We start from the raw sequence: 13,965 nt of genomic DNA on the forward strand, positions 1-13,965 counted from the left end.
AACTTGACTTCTTATCACTTAATGACTCGCAGTTGAAGGTGAAAATTAACTCCATGCAAAGCGCTTGCCTGAGGCGATATGAAAGTAGTGGAGAGGGCACATTCACACATGAAAGATAGTGTTAAGTGATGATGAAACCTGCATTTGTGAACCAGCAAAAACCATTTGCACCTCAGGGGTAATTTATGAATAGCAAGCAAACTCAGTTATCCAAATACTGTTCTGTCTGTAGCCAAAACTCCACCAAAAGGGAAGTATCAACAGTCTGTAGCCAAAACTCCACTCAAAAAGGAAGTATCAACAGGTTTGAGAGAACCCAAGGTTTGAAGAAGTACAAAAACTCTGGTGGGGGCAAGGAAAACACCCCCAAAAACAGCCCAATGGAGGCCAAGTATCCTCCATGGTCATGGAATGCTGATTGATTGAGGGGTGGGAATTCCAGGGAAAGACATCATGAGGCAACTCCACCCAAGGGGCTTTTTCATATCTGGAACGGCATGCAGCCAGGAAGGCTACATAGTGCTGGAGAAATGTTTACTAGAAGGGGAAATACACACCCCTGAGCCACTTTGCAACCTCAAAAGCCCACACTGGCCGAAACTCTAAAGGAACGTTCAAGTTCCTTGGGAATGAGGCAGAAAAATCGAAGCCTTGTTCACAAAGAATGGAAAACTTCCAAGAAACAGGGCAGACTTCAGCATCTCCCTAGTTCAAATGCTGTGTGAAGATCCTGTTGATTCAGGAGATCTTTGGCCTAACTAGCATCCCCACTGACGTACTGAGCAATCCTAAAATGGTATGGAGAGGAGATCACCTGGTGGAGTAACTGCTATTTCCTAAGCCCAACTAGCTTGTTCTGACCATAGTGAAAAGTGGGGCTGGTTTTTTTTTCAGGATGCTCTTTTCCATTTTGCTCAATTCCTTCCCAATGGATATCAGTCAGGCCAGCTCCAGAGCTGATGTAGCTTTATGCCATTTTGTGAACATGTCTGGGGAATGCCAGGGCTTTGGATCCAAGGCCTTCTACAGTCTGCCCATGAGACATGTCCCCTTTCAAACCCTGTCACTGGTGCACTTTATAAATAAAGTGGAAAGGTAAAATAATGATTAAATAAATAAATAAATAACTTTGAGGTAAAATGTGGATATTTATCCTCTTTGAGAGGGCATGCAGCCATCTTGTAAGCAATGTAAAAAATAGGGGGGCGGGGAGGCGAGAGGAAAAAATGTTCACATCTTTATCTCTGGTGATTTAAACAAATCTCTATCCAAGCCATGGCATCCTACAGGCAAAGCATTGATATTCTAACCCACACCTCCTCCAAAAGGGTTTTTCAAACAGTATGTGACGAATTAGCACAATCCTTTTCTTTTATTCCAGCAAGGATATGCAGACATGCTTTAGTCTCAAAAAAACATTTGTCAAATACTTAAAATTGATTCAACTATGTAATACCTCTAATAAATACAACAGATCAATGATTTAAAACTCTAAGCTTAAGGGAAGATCTTTCTTCAAATCTGAATGCTATTTGAGTCTTATGTTACCTTAAAACTCAATGATAGACTAAAATTGAGATTTACATTGAACAGAAGCAGTATTTCCTCACATTACTGCACAAAGCGACAATGGTTTAGCCTTGATGATAGAAGCATTAAAGAGAAACAAAGGAGGATGAGACGTTTGAGATATCAATCCATCGCAAGAATGCAAAGGATGAGGTTAGAGTTACCAGAAGTCTCCAGCTGCAAAGCAGCTGACCCATTTGGTGCAATCTACCCAGCACTGCTGTGGAGCAAACTCTGTTCTTCATAATGAGACATGTGTGGGATTTGTGCTGTGGAAGAGGGGAATAAACAGCAGTGCTGATTGGGAGATTATTCCCATTGATTTCAACGGGAAAATAAATAATCACCACCCAAACCACCATGGCATGTTCAGACCCCACCCCACCCCCAATACCACATTTGGGTCAGTTTCTTTTTTTGGTAGACTTTTCTTACAAATCTGGGTGATTTTGGCTTGCTTGGTGTCTTATAATTGTACAGGCCTAGACTGACCATAAGAATAAGCATCTTAAACCGCAGCATCCTCACCGAATTGGAACTTTTAATATAGGTACCTAGAGCATGAAACAAAATGAAAAGGGCCAGCCCTATTGTTAAGCAGAGTGAGGCACCTGCCTCAGGCAGCAGGTGCTGAGACAGTGTGGAGGTAGCAGTGGTAGTTCCCTGGCTGTAGCTCCTGAGCACTCAGAGTTGACCTCTGCTGAAGAAGAGAACTGTATAAGCTGCACAGCCTGGCCAGGTGCTCTAACTTGTCTGATGCTTCAGGTGTAGAGGAGAGCACTATCCTGTCATCAGTATCGAAGTAAGAGCCAGCTGCCAATTCAGAGGGCTTCTCAACATGGAACTGGGAGAGGTGCCATTTTGTCTTTTGCCTCAGGCGGCAAAATACCATGGACCAGTCCTGGAAGTGACGTAGGCAAAACTTCAGAAAGACTTATTAAGAAAGGAAGCAGAGCAAATGGATTTTTTTTCAATGAGGCAGGCTGAAGATATTTCTCCAACAGATAGAAAGTTGAGATTTGCAACGCATATAGTGCAAAGTGATTACTAAAAGCACTGAAAATGGAACAGTTTTCTACATCTCACTCAAAATGAGAAGCCTGTTGTAACAGCAGCCAGCAGCCCAGAGCCCAGAGCTAGACTGTCACTCCTGAGAGTTGTATGGGTGAAGCAGTGGAGCATTTCAGCTAACCTCAAAGTGAGAGAGAAGAGACATGTACTGACAGCCAAGAACAGGAGTTGGAAAAAACAGTGTAAGCCAAGTGTGACAAATATGGATGCAATAGATGAGTTCCCCAGCAAACATATTAGCAATGCCTGTTTTGAGAGAAGCGGTTCCAGGGGAAACAGGGAAGATATTTAAGATTTCAAAATTTACTAGTAACTAGAGATGGAACAGAAATTTGATTTTGTTTGCATATTAATGGAAAGCTGCCCAAATTCACACTTTTTAAACCAATACGCAAACCAAAACACAGCTATCCTTCAAAATGCACACTTCTTGAAATTTTCTGACGCAGTTTTTCCAACCAAACAATACATACAAAATGTATATATTATGGGAATGAGTTTTAAATGCACATCTTAATGAAAATAATACAAAAATGCATTTTATTAGAGGAAGCTGCTCTCAAAAAGACATGCTTTTGTCAAAACTGACTACAAAAAAAGTTTTTATGATGATACATTTGCAGAAAAATGCTTGCAATATTTTTTTACTTTATAAAAATGACAAATTGCTGCAGAAATGTAGAGATTTTAATTTAAGACTGGAAAAATGAGAAACTTTAGAGAACCAAGCTGACAGATTAGTCCATCCCTATGTAGTAAGTGTGCCAAGGCAAAAGTAACCTTATTCTTGATTTAAAGGCTTCATCCCATGACCCTCTCTGCTACAAAACAGCTTAAGACATGGTTACCTATATAAGGGATAGTTGGTTGGTTGTTCCCACCACGATATGATTATGGACAATCCTATCCTGGGGAAAAAAAGCTTCTGTAAGACTTAGTTAAAATAACTGTAGTTGCTGCAAGTAGATGTTTGCAAAATCAAGACCTAAATTTACCTTTCCTGGGGGATTGAAAACTATTTTAGAATAAGTTTCTCTCAAGTATCTTTCAGTTGGGTGAGCTTTCAATTGGATGCTATGCATTATTTCACCACAATCCATTTTCAGATATGCGCCCCAGTGGATTCCAAGCAAGCACAAAAACACACACTTTTATCAGATAACTACCATGTCATTGAGAGCTATTTTATCTATATTATCACATTAAGTCTACCATAAATACAAAGACATCACATAATAAATTTAATCAGAAAAATATTTTCTAAAAGCATTTAAGTGTATTGTTTTGACAGATGGTGCCAGAACGGATTCATATAAAAGTAAAAGATTTGAAAGCCATATTCAGCCAGCAAAGTAAATTTACTATTTTGCTGCCAAATGAAACCTAGTGCAATTTGCAAAGGAGTATTCCACGGGAGAAGCAAATGTACCATTTTGCTTCCAGATGAAACACATTTTCAAAAAAAAAGAGAGAAAAGAATACTGTATAATAAAGAGCCAACTTTTTGACATGGTATATTATAGGGAGTAAAAGAACTTGGCAAAGCTCCCAGACAAAAAGCAATCTACTGCATGCCACTGAATTTGCCCTTAAAAGAGTGCTTTTCCCAATTGGCGCTTAATGTTTTATCCCTTTCAATGTACAGTGAAAGGGAGAATTACAGTTCTCTTCCACAACTGTCTCCATGGAATAGTGTCAGCTTTTAAAACAGCGCATAGACTTTGGTTCACGTCCTGCTCACCTCCAACAAGTAAGTAGTTTCATTAAAGTCATCAGTTGACAAGCTACAATCCAGAACCCACTTACCTCAGCGTAAGTCCCATGGAACCCATTGGCACCAGGTTCTTTGCACCCATTTGAACCAGCCCAGGCCTTGAGATTGACCTCAGTTATCTTGTTTGCAAGCCCACCATCAAGACACCTTTGACTGATGTGCAAGAGAGACAAGGCCTTCTTGATACTGGCCCCAGATTATTAGAACTTCTTCCCTGAATATATATGCATGGTTCTGACTATACAGTATTTTGAACAGATCCTGAAAACATTTTTTTTATTATTTCAAACAGGTTTTTTTAGGATGTGGTACTCTGTATTTATTTTAACTGGTTAATGTCACAATATTGTAACTTTTAAAAATATTTACATTTTCTTTTTAAATTTGCTGTATTGTGCTTTTGATCTAAGCAAGCTGCTTTGAGAGGGTTTTGTCAGCATTTTCATTCTTGCGTTGCTAGATATGGGATTGTTACATCACATGTCTGTGTCTATTTTCCAAGGCTTGGAAAGTGTGAGAATGGAAATCAGTCTTATCTCTTCCGCTGTGTTGTACTTTTGTACTTTTTACTTTCTCTCTCTCTTTTGGAGAAGATGTGAGAGGACGCCATGATTGCTTTGTCCTGTATATATTGCTTAATAAATTACTTAGAATGCCACACATAAGCTCTGCTATACTCTGATGAGTGAGTGTGCACATATATTTGGATATAATAATAATAATAAATTTTATTTATATCCCGCCCTCACCAGCCGAAGCCGGGCTCAGGGTGGCTAACAATAATAAAATAATACAACATTCTAAAATCATTTCATTATAAAATTAATTCAAATCAAATTGATGGCAACCATTGGGCTAGAGTTCTGTGAAGATTGCCAAAGGAGGGAGTCAGGCTGTGCCCTGACCAAAGGCCTGGTGGAACAGCTCTGTCTTGCAGGCCCTGCGGAAAGATGTCAAGTCCCGCAGGGCCCTAGTCTCTTGTGACAGAGCGTTCCACCAGATCAGAGCCACAGCCGAAAAAGCCCTGGCTCTAGTTGAGGCTAGCCTAACTTCTCTGTGGCCTGGGACCTTCAAGATGTTTTTGTTTGAAGACCGTAAGTTCCTCTGTGGGACATACCAGGAGAGGCGGTCCCGTAGGTATATGTGTCGCTGGTGCACACCAGGACCGAAGATTTATGAACGTCCCAGGCTGCGCTTCACAAGGAAGACGCCCATAGAGGTTTGTCTCGATCCAGGGTCTGTGTGTGCCTCCCAGACATGTTCTGACAGGTTTTACCCTGAAAGGTGCCATATAAATATTTGAAATACCAGTAAGTAAGCAAACACATTCAGAGAGACTTACCTCCAACCAAACTTGCATAGGATTCGATTGTGTTTATGATCTCATTCATCAGAGCAGGATGTGACCCTGTATGATTATATATGGAGTTTGTGTTTCTCTGGGTTAATTTTCATTTCATTTAAGCAGCCTCTTTCTCTTTACTTGCTAATACAATTCTAACAACAACACAATCCTATGCAAATATATACATGTTTATTCAGAAGTCAGTCCCATTGTATTCCACTTGCTCTCTTGGAAGTGTCTTTTGGATTGCAGCCCTGGTATTACCACGATTAATGTTAAATCATTTCTGCTGTGAAACAAGTAAATTTATTTGAAATGGCATAACGGCACTATGATTGCTTTTCAAAGAGTTTCCTAAACTTTAACCCACAATGGGTTTTAAAGCTAGCCATATTCTCTCATTAAGTTCAAGCCATTGTTACATCATTGGTCACACTAAAGCTTGCTTATCTTTTCATGCTGTTCTTCTCCTACTGGGGAAAATCAGAACTCACTGGCAGAGAACATGGTTTGCATGCAGAAAATCCCACATTCAATCCATGAACTTTCTCATTAATCCCAGGTAACCTGGGCCAGCGACGCGGACTTATAAAAAATATTGGGGGGGCCCGGGAAAGCTCATGAATAATAAATAAGCTCATGAATATGCAAATAAAGTGGCGCCGCCTCCTCGTGAGCGAATAGGGGAGAGCGTGCTGCGCCTATTAATCAGCTCCAAAGGAAATTGGGTGGAGCTTTTGCTCGGGAGGGAGGGCAGGAGGCATGCAGCCCGCCCCCCCTGTGCATTTTGGGCTGGGGGAGGGGCGGCGATGGCGCTCTGCTGGAGGGGCGCCGGAGATTATTGGGGGGGCGGAGCCCCCCCAAACGAATTTTTGAGGGGGCTCGGGCCCCCTCAAGCCCCATGGAGTCGGCGCCTATGACCTGGGCTGAGAGGCCATTCAGAGTAGACAATACTGAGTTAGATGGATCAGTTGTCTCACTCAGTGTAACACTTAATCATATGTACAAACTGTCAAATTGCATCATGTACACAAGACCATATATGGAACATATTGTTTAATTAATTAAACTAGAACAGTTATCCCTACCTGCTTCCACATTCAAAGCTGCTGACAGATTAGGATTTCCATTCAATCTCTAACTATCTGCTGGAAGAATGAAGAAAATCGACTCTTTTACCACTTCTTAACTACTCTTGTAGAAGATAGAGGTGTAATTATGGCAGGTTAAGGCATAACTATTAAGAAATCCTAAGAGCCACTACTTGTTGACCATTAATCAAAATCTGAGAACTGGAGCCATCCAAGTTGTAGGTTTGAGCCCCATGTTGGGCAAAAGATTCCTTTATTGCAGGAATTTGGGCTAGAGATGATTCTTGGAGTCGCTTGCAACTCTACAGTTCTGTGGTTCTATGATTCTATGATCCAATGAACTGGAATAGTGGGAGATTCCATATGGATAAAAATAAGTACTTCTGCACACCCCACATCATGAAACTGTGGTGTTTGTTACCACAAGATGTGCTTGTGACCATCGACTTGGTTGACTTTGAAAGGGGATTAGTCACATTCATGTAGGATAAGGTTATCAATGATTGCGACTCGTGGTGGTTTATGCAACCTCCAGTGCTGTCTCAGAGGCAGCATGCCTCTGAAGACCAGTTGCTGAGGAACAGCAGGAGGCCATTGCCTCGTGCTGGACTCAATCAACCTTCGGTTTGATCCAGTAGGGTCTTTTTACACTATTAATACCAGTGCCAGGACTCAGCAGTGGATCAAGTCACCAGCATGGAATGTTGAAACTCATGTACCACACAGATAAAAGGAGTTCTTGGGAATCACTGAAACTGGCATCCATTTCCTTGACAAAGATGTCAAGGTGGAAGAAAACTAAAATTCACTGATGTAAATCTCTTTTTTTTAAAAAAAAGAATATTTATTAAATTTTCCAATTTTCTAAACAAACAAACAAACAAAAACATTAAACAAAAGCATAAAATTCATAAACCATACTTTTAAATAACAAATTTCTCAGACCTCCTCATACTTCTCCTTCTTGTATCCCAATTAAGGTTATTTGTTCAGCAAATCCTTCATTTAAAGCATTACAGCTTGTAACATTGCCTTATTTTTCAAACCCTTTTTTCCCCCATCTATGTTCTTTTATATCATTACAGCTAGAAACCTCTCAATTTCAATCCAGCACCATCTAACTTTCTTTAATTTTACAATATTTCTGTAAATAGTCCTTGAATTTTTTCCAATCTTCTTCAGCCGACTCTTCTCCCTGGTCACGGATTCTGCTCGTCAATTCTGCCAGTCCCATACAGTCAATCAGTTTCATCTGCCATTCTTCCAGAGTGGGTAGATCTTGCGTCTTCCAATACTTTGCGATGAGTATTCTTGCTGCTGTTGTAGCATACATAAAAAAAGTTCTGTCCTTCTTTGGCACCACTTGGCCAACCATGCCCAAGAGAAAGGCCTCTGGTTTCTTCAAGAAGGTATATTTAAATACCTTTTTCAATTCGTTATATATCATTTCCCAGAAAGCCTTAATCCTGGGACACGTCCACCAAAGGTGAAAGAATGTACCTTCATTTTCCTTACATTTCCAACATTTGTTGTCGGGCAAATGATAGATTTTTGCGAGCTTGACTGGGGTCATGTACCACCTGTATATCATTTTCATAATATTCTCTCTTAAGGCATTACATGCCATAAATTTAATCCCGGTGGTCCACAACTGTTCCCAGTCAGCAAACATAATATTATGTCCAACGTCTTGTGCCCATTTAATCATTACAGATTTAACCATCTCATCCTGAGTATTCCATTTCAGCAGCAAGTTATACATTTTTGACAAAGTCTTAGTTTTGGATTCTAGCAATTCTGTTTCCAATTTAGATTTTTCCACCTGGAAACCAACTTTCTTGTCCAAATTATAAACCTCCATTATTTGGTAATAATGAAGCCAATCTCACACTTTATCTTTCAGTTTCTCAAAACTCTGCAATTTCAATCTGTCCCCTTCTAGTTCCAAGATTTCCCAATATTTTGGCCATTTGGCCTCCATGTTAAGTTTTCTCTGAGCCTTAGCCTCCATTGGTGACAACCACCTTGGAGTTTTATTTTCCAATAGATCTTTATATCTAGTCCAAACATTAAACAGTGCTCTCCTGACAATATGATTTTTAAAAGCTTTGTGTGCTTTCACCTTGTCGTACCACAAATATGCATGCCACCCAAAAACATTGTTAAAACCTTCAAGATCCAAAATGTCTGTGTTTTCAAGAAGCAGCCAGTCTTTCAACCAGCAAAATGCTGCTGATTCATAGTAAAGTTTCAGGTCTGGCAGGGCAAATCCACCTCTTTCCTTTGCATCAGTTAATATCTTAAATTTTATTCTAGGCTTCTTGCCCTGCCAGACAAATTTAGAAATGTCTTTCTGCCACTTCTTGAAACAATCCATTTTGTCCAAAATTTGCAAAGTTTGAAACAAAAACAACATTTTAGGCAATACATTCATCTTTATAGCTGCAATTCGACCCAACAAGGAAAGCTTCAAATTTGACCAAATTTCTAAATCTTTTTTCACTTCAGCCCAACATTTTTCATAATTGTCTTTGAACAAATTCCCATTTTTAGCTGTCATATTAATCCCCAAATATTTCACTTTCTTAACCACAGTCAGGCCTGTTTCATTTTGGAACTTTTCTCTCTCTATCGGTGTTAAATTTTTCTCAAGAACTTTGGTTTTTAACTTGTTCAATTTAAATCCTGCCACCTGACCAAATTCTTGAATTAGTTCTAAAACTCTTTTAGTACTAGATTCTGGCTCCTGTAGTGTCAAGACGTAAATCTCATTTTTTTTATATCTTTTAATTGATCTCAAAATAAGAAAGGTAGACCTCATTTATAAACAAATAAAACAAAAACTTTGGCTATCATAAGGGGAAGAAAATCTGGTCAAAATGTTAATGCCTTTGTTTGTTTGTTTGTTTTGTCACTTTATCTTGCACAGGACAACCCAAACTGACTTGCAACCACCTTCAGGAGGTAGAAATCTGCTGCTGAGTGTATGCTTCCCAATCCATTATTTGGCATTTCTTTAGCATGCTCTGCCCGAAAGAGAGAACGCCATGAGGAGATACTTCTTTTTGTTGCACCTCTCCTCCAACCAGGCATGGAAGATGCATTGACAGAGTTCAATGATGTATTCCAGCCAGGCGGGGAGGGGGGGCAGCTATTCTCCTAGATCAAGTAAAACAATAGAAACACTTAACTAACAAAAGTCCTTCCCCCCCCCCATAACAAAAATCCTGGCTATGCCCATGATTCCAGCCAGGCAAAAACAGCAAAGTACAAAGCAGAGCATGGGGGGGTCATATGGCATGAAGAGAGTTTCAGAAACTAGATAAAGAAAGCCAGATAAAGAGATATTTGCCCCCCAAGTTTGAGTTTCTCTTCTCCTGGTTTACAGTACCCATAATCACCACTCATGCTAATGTCTAGCAGTCAACCCCAGAGCCAAGCAGTCCAGAAACCATTCAGACTGGCCAATCAGCCTAACGTCAACTCCTTTATCTGACCAGGTGGAACCCCATTGGCCTCTTATATCACCTGACTTCTGATGAGCTAGTACCTACCATATTCTTCTGGCCACCTGAACCAAAGCAAGGTGGAGGCTAGCAGCTTCTTCATTGGCCAAGATGTATTAATAAAGTCACCTGGGTCCTGCCATGCTAGAACATGGCTCCCGCCTAGTTTGGTCTGGCCCCAAAGTTATGCAAGTCACGTCATCAGCCAAGGGACCTAGCTGGGCTAATATAAAGGAAGGCACTGCTCTCCAAGGGAGAATAACCTGACCAAACATGTCACAAATGCAATCATTGCCATACCATGAAAACAATGGCAAGTCACCCCACTCACTCAGGCAGTCAAGTTTCTGAGAGACGTTCCTGGAAAACTCGTCAGGGCTGCCTAGCCCTTGGTAAACACCAACTCACACGCACCAACTTCCCTCTGAAATCAAAGGGAAATGTTAACAGCTTTGCTTGCTCTCCAGATAGTTCCACTGTTGAAGTACTGCGAAGAGCACCAGTGGGTTCTTTTTCAGTCTCTCATTGCTCAGTTTGGGGCTTTGCCGGAAACAGAGCGCACTTCGTTGATAGCGGTGGGGCTTGCTTTCAAGTACAAATGTGAAATCCGGGCGCTTTGTTGAACTGGGTGTGGATTAAGAAGAGAGGGAGTGGGGAGATGCATGGATAGCCATCAACGTAAAACAATCAGAAGGATGGATGGGACTTCATGATGGACCTTTCCCCTCGCCCTCCCAGTCTCAAACATATATTCGAGTTCAAGATACTTAACTCATATGTCATTGTGGTGGATTCGATCTTGAGTTGTGTCTGTTTGTTTCCTACACAGATTTCCCTTCTCGTAGGGTCAGACCATTGGTCTATCGATCGCAGTATTGTCTACACTGACTGGCAGTGGCTCTGCAGCGTTTCGAGCCGGAGACACTCCCAGACCTACCTGAAGATGTTGGGAGATCGAAAGCAGATGCTCGACCACTGAAACACGGACCTTAGTGACTGATGTACCCAGCTGGCTAAGGGTGTAGAGTTCATCTACATCTCCCACGAAGTTCAAACCCTTTCTGGTTCCTTTCAAGTTCGATCGGACTCCCTTTCTTGGCAGCATCTTGTCATGCATTTTCACAAAGCATCGGTTCTTTCCGTCCTCCATCCATGTTGCCTCTTTCCTTCCTTGCTTCCAAGGGGAGCCTGGGCAAAGAGGGCAAAATCCGGGCAAAATCACCAAACAATGCATTGCGCTGGTGGCGGGTGGGGAGGAAGAGGAGGGGAAAAACAGACACTTTCTCTTATCTGTCCAAAACTTCGAAAGAGCGGGCTGGCTTGAAAAGCGCTCCCCTGTCTTCTCTTTGTAGAAACTGGAGAGGGATTAAGGGAACAAACCGGGGGGGGAGGTTGAGTAGGTAGGTTATTATACAGAAACACTGAGTCAGATGATGATCACGAATCCATTTAGCAGGGGTATTGTCTGCGTTGGCTCTCCAGGGTTGCAGTATCTCCCAGTCCTACCTGATGCCCGGGATTGAATTTGGGACCTTCTGCATACAAGCCAGATGCAGAGCCACGGGCCGGAAAAGTAAACCGCAGGACCCAAACCTAACTGAACTGCAGACCTTCCGGCGTCAACAACGTCTTAGTCCAAGATATGGGCTGAGCCAGCTACCGTCATTCAGTGGCCAACAGACCTGAACACACTGCATGTGCCCAGAGACACATTCTCTCTACTTTCATAGACCTTGCATTTGGAACAAGCTCCGATTCTAGAGGGGGGGGATGCGTCTATCCGTATCAATCCTTCTCGCACCTCTGTTTTCTCTCCATCCTCATCCAACTGGACTTTTCTGGAGGCCTGTTGAAAAACCTCCCTAAATTCTTTTACCTAAGGTAATGGAAAGAAAGACCAAAGGGGGGGGGAGTGTTTCTGAATAATTAGGAGAAGTTGCGAATAAGGCAACTCTGTTGCTATCAAGGGTCTCTCTCTCCCCCCCCCCTTTCTCTCCCCGCCCTCTTCTCTCTCCCCTCTCCCAAGCAGTTGATGTGGTAATTAAGAATTTGGTGAGAGCCCCGGTCAGGTCACCTCGTTTCTCAGATCAGAAATTCTTTCAAGTGTCCTTCTGCGTCGCCAAAGATGACAACAGCAAATCAATAAGTGCTTGAAATGAAAGGGGGATGTTGCTTGGCCCCCAGGCTACAGATTTTCACACCGCCAGCCTCCCCTCTCCACCCGTCCGTCTCTCTCCCTCTCTTTCCCCCTCCCCTCCCTTTCTTCTCCTGAACTTGTAGCATTCCTTTGCTCTGTCTCGCCTCCTCTAGGAAGAGCTGGCCTTTTATGCCTCTGCACAAGAAGGAGGTAAGTGCCCCCCTCCCCGTTAGCCTTTCTCTATTGCCTGTGTGGCTCTCCATCCAAGGGCCGCCTTGCCTGGGAAGAGCCGGGGAGGAAGAAGCGGCCGAAATGTCGAGGGCAGCGGCCAAAGAGCGCCCGTTCCCCTTTCTGCAGAAACCAGAGAACTGCTAGGCGCCACGACTAAAATAAACGCCATACCGTCGAAAAGGCCCTCCATGCCTGCCATTGTCTTTCCTTCCTGCTTGCTTTGGGGAGGCGTCCCACCTCCCCCACCCCCCAAGTGGTTTAAAGCAGAGTGAAAATAAGTGGAGATTGCGTTCACACGGCTGGCTTCGCCCCTAATGAGTCCGGATTCAAACCGTATTTCTAACGCACCCTTCTCGCTCCTTCTACCATCAGCTTTATTTTCCCTCTCCCTCCCCAGCCCCACAAAAATCCAATCCCCGGGACGTTTTAATGAAGTAATTCATTGCTGAGTCAATGCAGACATTTATATATTCTTTTAGCTCAAGTGGTTAAGCGCCGGTTGCTTCGCGGTGATGATAAAACCACCGGAATACACGAGGTAGTGGGGCAGGTTTTAATTTATATGCAAATCAATGGGTCCGTTTGGAGGGAGGGAAACTCTCTGCTCTCCCCCTCCCCCTTCACTATTTTTTGTATTGGCACCGTTGGAATCAAGATGAGCGAAGTGGAAACAAAATCTGAGGCAGGCCAAATAAAAGGGGTTGGGGGACGAATCGAGAAGCCAGCGAATCAATAAGGTAGGAGGGGAGTTGTTCACACACTCACAAGAATATAATTGGGGAGAAATTTGAAAATAATAATTCAGGACTGATTATCACTGCTCAGCAAAGCCTTCTGAAGAGGATTAATTAGGTGTTCACCTGTTTTCAGGGCCAGCGATGGAGAAACTGGAGTCTGGACACTGGGTTATTTTTCTCGTTATTGGTGTCCCCACCCACACCCTTCCCACAAAGACTCACGAGTAAGACATCTCAACTAAAATGGAATAATTACCAGATGAATGGACCTCTTTCTATTATTATCCCCAATGTCAGCTCTCTCATTAGACTAGGTGGATGGGAATCATATCTTCGTCGTCGTCGTCATCCATCAAGGCTTGCCGAAAATTGTAAACGTGCTGCCTGATCTTAAGACTAATGTTTACTCAGAAGTAAGTCCCCTAGAATCCATTGGATCTGACTCTCTCTAAAACGCACTTAGGACTGCAAGATTTGCAGTACAGTCCTTAGCATGTTTTCTCG

The sequence above is a fragment of the Podarcis raffonei genome, chromosome 9 (assembly GCF_027172205.1).
Source record: "Podarcis raffonei isolate rPodRaf1 chromosome 9, rPodRaf1.pri, whole genome shotgun sequence".
NCBI lineage: Eukaryota > Metazoa > Chordata > Lepidosauria > Squamata > Lacertidae > Podarcis > Podarcis raffonei.